Source organism: Cervus elaphus, chromosome 14 (assembly GCF_910594005.1).
Source record: "Cervus elaphus chromosome 14, mCerEla1.1, whole genome shotgun sequence".
Classification (NCBI taxonomy): Eukaryota; Metazoa; Chordata; class Mammalia; order Artiodactyla; family Cervidae; genus Cervus; species Cervus elaphus.
The window spans coordinates 28,581,714-28,587,713 of record NC_057828.1 but is presented as its reverse complement, the minus strand read 5'-3'; the positions used below and the strand labels follow the sequence as shown (position 1 = coordinate 28,587,713).

Here is a 6,000-nt window from a genome sequence, read left to right as displayed (position 1 = left end):
TCTCCTGCCAGACTGGGGAGAGATGGCCTTCAAAGGACACATGTGAGAAGACCCAAAGCTACCCTGGCCATTCGGGTGAAAGCTGTCATCTCCCTCAAATGACCGCATCTGTCGAAAGACACGGTCAGGTAGACAGGACCCAAGGGTCCTTTCAGGCCTGACATGAGTCCCCTGAAGCCAGGTGGATGGAAACAGTATCCAAGCCGGGTGCCAGGCTGGGGAAGAGGGCTTCATTGTCCCTGGGGAGACCTCACAGCCTGGAACATTCTCCCTCCTCCCCTACCTATCCCCAGCATCCTGCGATTTGCGAGGCCCCCCGCTGGCCTTGCAGTTCCACCAGGACAAAGTAGGGTAAATGTGCTGTGAACCAAGCTCTTCCACGTGCTTTCGGTTCCATGAACAAAAAAAAAAAAAAAAAAAGGAAGACTGACCCCCACCACCAGCAAGGCTCTGTTTCAGATCAGGATTGGCCGCTGGGGCTCCCAGCTCTCAGCCCTCACTGGATGCTCTTGCAGACCGCACCCCCCACCCATTCCTGGCAGCCCGTGAGCGCGCCTCCCTCTCCGCAGCCCCGCCACTGGGGGTTAGGGTTGAGCAGGAAGGCGGCTCCATCGCCCTGCACAGCGGCCCTTCAGACCTACTTGAGACAACCTGTCAGTCACACTTCAGGCTGCCAGTCAAGGACTAGAGCCGGGAAGACTCTATGACGAGATCCTTGCGCTGTAATTAAGTGCCAGGATCTTTCACACCTTGCCGATCCTATCACCCAGTTCCCCGGTGAGTGGGAGTCAGCTGTTTTGATTACACCCGAACTCCCCTCGTTAGTGGGGGTTTGAGACTTAACAACCCCCGCAGTTTGTGCACCCACCCTCACGCTCCCCCCACCCCAGTCCTGCTCAAGACAGGGCCCTGTCTGTCCCCCGAACTGGGTTTCCTCCCAGAGAGCCACTCCACCACTTTCTGATCGGCACCTCTCCTTAACCCTTTGGTTGCACGGGCATCTGGGGAGCCGGTTCTTATTTCTGACAGGTCCCTTTTCCTGCAAACTCTAGCCCCAGAGGAGGTGGGGGCAAAGAAGAGAGAAGGATCACTGCTCTCATAGGACAGAAAGGGTCTTTCTTCTTCTGGGTTCTTCAGACAACTCCGGGTTTCCTTCCTCAAATCACGCCAGCTCCCAGCTGGCACTTGCTGGCTGAAATGTGTCCAAAGGTTCCGCTTTTAGCCCAAGGTTTGGCTCCGTAGAAGGAGCACTGACCCGGAGTCAGAGGGCATGGTCTTGCCAGCTTCTGACTGTGCCTTCGAACCACGTCTCCAGTTCCTCGGGACTGGGCTCCTCCCCTGTGTGGATGGAGAGAGAAAGGGAAGAGAAAGCTGCCCTGGAGGATCTCGAGGGACATTCTGGGAATCTACAGAGGTGGCAACTCTGCGGGTCTTCCAGCCCTGGACGCCCGCAGCCCTTATAGGCGGCCCCTCTCCCGGGATCCAGGGCGCCCCATGCACCCAGCACCCGCGTCCCTCCCTCCCGCCCTCCCAAGTCCTTGGGTCTGCTATATTCTTCCTCGTCAAACGGACACTTTCGCCTGTCCCCGCAGCCGCAGGGTCTGCGGCGCTCGTCCGAGGAGCCTCAAGATTGGAGCAGGAGGGCCGCTAGCCAAAGAGAACAGAGGTTACCTGGGCTGAGGGGGCTGGGGCGGGGCCGGGGGCGGGCCTAAGCCGGCCTGGGGGCGGGGCCTGTCCGGGGGCGGGGCCGGCGAGGTCTTCCGGGCCCCCGCGTGGGGCTCAGCTTCTGCGACTGCGAGGAGCGAGCGAAGGTGCGCGGGGCGCGGACAGACTTCCCCGGAGGTGAGAGCTCTGCCGCAGACTAGGGCAGGCCAGGGCTGCTGGCCCCCGGCAGGGACGGGGCAGGGACCCGGAGCCCCCGGGGGGCGGGGAGCCAGCCACCTGTGACCACCGGGCGCCTCTTCCCCTGGCAGAGGGGTTCTGGGTTGTTTACAGCTCTCCTCCTGCGCCCCGGGGGGCCCATTCCCTGGACCGATTCCCTGGACCTCGCTCTTGGCTTCTCGAGGGGCATCCCTGGGGGAAGGGAGAAAGGGGGAGCACGTGGATACCTCGCCAGCGGGACTCTGGAAACTTTGGCTGTGAGGAAGTCACTTGCACCTCCACCTTGGAACGGTGCTATCAGACTTTCTCCTTTTCACTTTCGTCCCCACCCTGAGAAGGGCAGGTGGCTTCACTGTCTTCCTTGGAAAAGGGATACAGCCACCTTCAGCAGGACCACCAGAAATCCCAACAAGTTACTGAGCTGCTCAACAAAAGGCCTTGAACCCCCACATCTCCACCCTCATAACACCAGGTAGAGCAGCCTGGCAAAGGCTCTGAGGTAAATAGTTTAAAATGAAAAATCCGCTTGTGAAGATAAGAGCATAGTGGCAGCACTCCTGGGAAACCACAGATGGAATGACATTTTTTTAAGGGATGAGGACAGGGTTAGTGGATTGTCATGGGGTGAGGGGTGTTGTCCCAGGAAGTCCGCTGAGGCCGTGTTGGGTGGGAATTGATGGCGGGGGCTTTCCCTTGCAGTGGGCTAGCTGTGTAGTCACCTGGTGTTTCGAACACCTGTCCAGCACCTGGACCCACGAGCGAGCAGGTAATCCAGTGTCCTTCAGATAGGTGCTCTTGCTGAGCAGTGACCCAGCGCATATGGTGTCGTCGGGTGTGTCTGGGATGCTGTCCTCTCGCTGAGTGCCTGGAAGAGGTTGATAGTGATCACACACTGATGTTGGAGAGCTGCCCCGGGGAGCAGCCAGGCCCTGGCCAAGTGTGTGTCATTCGATCACTTCTCCCTGCATTTACTCAGCCAGGCTGAGTTTTGACCGATCTGTCCAAGGACTCCTGGACTCTCAGACTCACTTCACCCTTGTTCTTGTGGACAGAAGGCAGTGGCCAGCAGCTTCCCATTGTGCCAGGCACAGCCCATCAGAAAGAAAACCTTGGAAGAGGAACCTGGGAGAAGGTCTGTGGTGCTCGATGCTGATCCTCGAGTTGTGGGATTGTGGGGACATTCCAGAGGGTTCCCAGAGGAGGGAACCAGGCCAACGCTAGTTACTGAGTGTATTTTAACAATCCCTCTGACCACACCCCAGCATATCAGCCTTCTGGTGCTCCTGTTCTAAATGACTGCAGAATCATCCATTCCTTCTGGTATTAGAGCTCTGAGTAGATCGAGAATCTTTTAGAGTCTGTGGTTTGAATGCAGAGCCATCCCTGCCAGCTTTGGGGGTTTGTTTCTAAGGAGGCAAGGCTTCAGAGGAAGTTGTATCCCAGAGCTTTCTTTGTTTATTTCCCTGTCTCCGGAAGTTTGGGTTGCTGAGTGCTGAAATCAAAATAGGCCTGTTTGTCTATTCCTGCTCACAGACTTGGAGAGCAAGAAAACACTGGAATGTGAAATGACTGAATCCACTATGTTTGTTTCCCTTTTTGATTTGTGGGAAAGAATGCAGAAAGCAGATAGAAATCTTCAGCCAGGTCTCAAGCTTTGGGAATTCCCATTCTGTTTTTGCAGTGCCTTCCCTGATATGAGGGCTATGACCTACAGTGTGCCCAGCTCTATGGGACCATCTCAGCTTGGCTGAGGGAACGTTCCTGCCCTTTAGAAGCTTCCAGGTTCAGGGGAGGGGAGAAACCAGCACCTGTGTAACAGAGAGCACTCGAGTGAAATTGTGTGGCCTGGTCTGCTGGTTCACAGAAGATAGCCCATGTGGTCTGGAAAAGGCAGAGAGGCTCCGGGAGCTACTTAGTCTTCAGCTGCGTTTAGAAACAACGGTCAGGCACCAGGCAAGGCAAACGGGGAAAAGCCCCTGAAGCTCAGAATAAGCAAAGGCGCTCTCTCTCCCCTCCCCCATACAGTCCACATTCTTTGCCTTCCTTCTCGGCTCTGTCTCCTGCCACTGCCGAGTGCCCTCGGCCACACTGACCTCTCACGCCATTCTGACCAGGCCTCTTCTGTATGCCTCTCTCTCTGCACTTGCTGTCCTGTGCCCACTATTCTCTCTGTTAGGGAATCATCTGGTTTTGGGGGGTTTTTTTTGGTGGGGGTGGGTGCGTATTTTTGGTTCTTTTCTTTGGCCACAGCATGGCATGTGGGATCTTATTTCCCCAACCAGGGATCGAACTCGCATCCTTTGCATCGGATGCTCAGAGTCTTAAGCACTGAACCACAAGGCTAGTCCCTCTTCTCCATTCGTATATTCTTTTCATGTACACACACACACACACACACACACACACAAGCATTTCCCATCAGGGAAGTCCCCGGAATCCTCTGGTTTTTAGGAAGCATCTCAAATAGCACCTTTCCCAAGGAAGACTTCCCTGGCTGGCCGCTCCCCTGGTCTTCAGGCAGAGTCGGAGGGTTCCTCCTTCCCCTCAACTGCCCCATGACCGAACATCTACTGAAGCCCATGGACCCTGTGTTGCCCAGTTGGCTTTAGGGGTTTTGCCCCACCAGCTGAGGCTGTGTCTTACTCATATAGCAGTCCTCTTAGTGTCTGGCACATAGCAGGCAGCACTCGGTAAATGATTCCTGATTGAAATTCAGCCATATGTGGGGACCATGAAGCGCCTCACTTACTTGTGGGTTAAGTGCTATTATTGGGAAATTAAAGACTAGATAAGCTTGGTGGAGGAATTTGGGTTTAATGTGGTGGCAGTACTCAAAACCCTTAGCAGCCCTGGGGAGATCCCCTGGAGAAGGGAATGACAACCCACTCCAGTATTCTTGCCTGAAGAATCCCCATGGACAGAGGAGCCTGCTGGGCTACAGTCCACGGGGTCACAAGAGTCAGACATGACTTAGTAACTAAACCACCACCACCACTGCCTCAGAATGGACAACATCCATTCTTGCAACTTCCATTCTGCAACATCCTTCTTTTTTTTTTTCTTGCAACGTCCTTCTTGATCTGGCCCCAGGGTGTCCTCTCCAGCCTCCCCTCCCACCAGTTCACACCTTGAACTTACACTTCAGTCTTATGAACCAGTTGGATCACAGCAGACTCGGCTGGGCTCCCCCTCCCCTTGACCCTGTTGTTTGACAGCCTCTGCCAGGAAGGCCCACTGCTATCGCGAGTTTACCCTTCCCCGTCCACAGCACTCAGCGTCTGGATCCCCTGAGTGCAGAGGTCCCTTGGGCTGGGTTGCACGTCCTCCTCCGGGTCTCACTGCCTGCCAGCACATCCTCTTACAGCATCATGCCCTCTTGTGGCTGCCTCCTCTTCCTGACCCTCAGCTCCCAGGTCACTTGGGCCGGGTTTGTCCTTGATGAAGCCCCCTCAGCTAACAGCTTTCTTGGGGAGAGTGCCCAATAAACAAGCATTGGATAGAAAGCTGAACCATCCATCCAGTGCCTGTTTATGCCATTTCCATTGGTTGGAATTGTAAAAGCAAGGACAACACAAGAGATGTTTGAAAGGAAAAAAGTTAAGACTTGGTGATGAGCAATATGAAAAAGGAAAAGAGAAGGTTGGCTTATAATCCTGTGAGGCAGGAGGAATTGGACTCAGGGAAGGTCCACTCCATGCCTCAGAGTGCCATGCAAAAATGTTTCTATTTTCTGGAGGATTTTCAAAATCCAAAATATTGTTAAGTCACCTTGGGGTATTACTGCATCTACAGTTATTGCAGGATGCCCAAGTGGGGACATCCTTTAATCTGCAGAAATGTGCACTTTGAATGCAGATATGGTCAGGGTTAGAAGGAGGTGACAGGAGTTTAGAGAAGATGGTCCAGCTTGTGACAGCAAATGCAATCACTGCAGGAAGAAGCTAAACTGAGCTCTTGGGGAGAACCTACATTCTGGGGGTGACTGTGGGAGAGAGGAACTGGTGGAAAACAGAAAGAGAGAAGAAAATCAAAGAAGCCAAGGAAGGAGATAGTTCAAGAAGAGATGCATGGCAAAAGCTGTCTGTGCCAAAAAGAATAGAGATTCAGACAAAAACAGAT

General features: G+C 54.3%; 1 protein-coding gene across 9 annotated transcripts in view; it reads left to right on the top strand.

Annotated features, from left to right (window-relative positions):
* The first annotated feature begins 1,372 nt into the window (after window positions 1–1,372).
* Window positions 1,373–6,000, top strand: part of TLR5 (toll like receptor 5) — a 30,869-nt gene continuing 26,241 nt past the window's right edge. For 2 of the 9 annotated variants that reach the window (XR_006344982.1, XR_006344981.1), the window contains exon 1: window positions 1,701–1,842. The gene's annotated coding sequence lies outside the window, so the exon portion shown is untranslated. The other 7 variants (XR_006344984.1, XR_006344985.1, XM_043924090.1 and 4 more) reach the window with 6 other exon arrangements.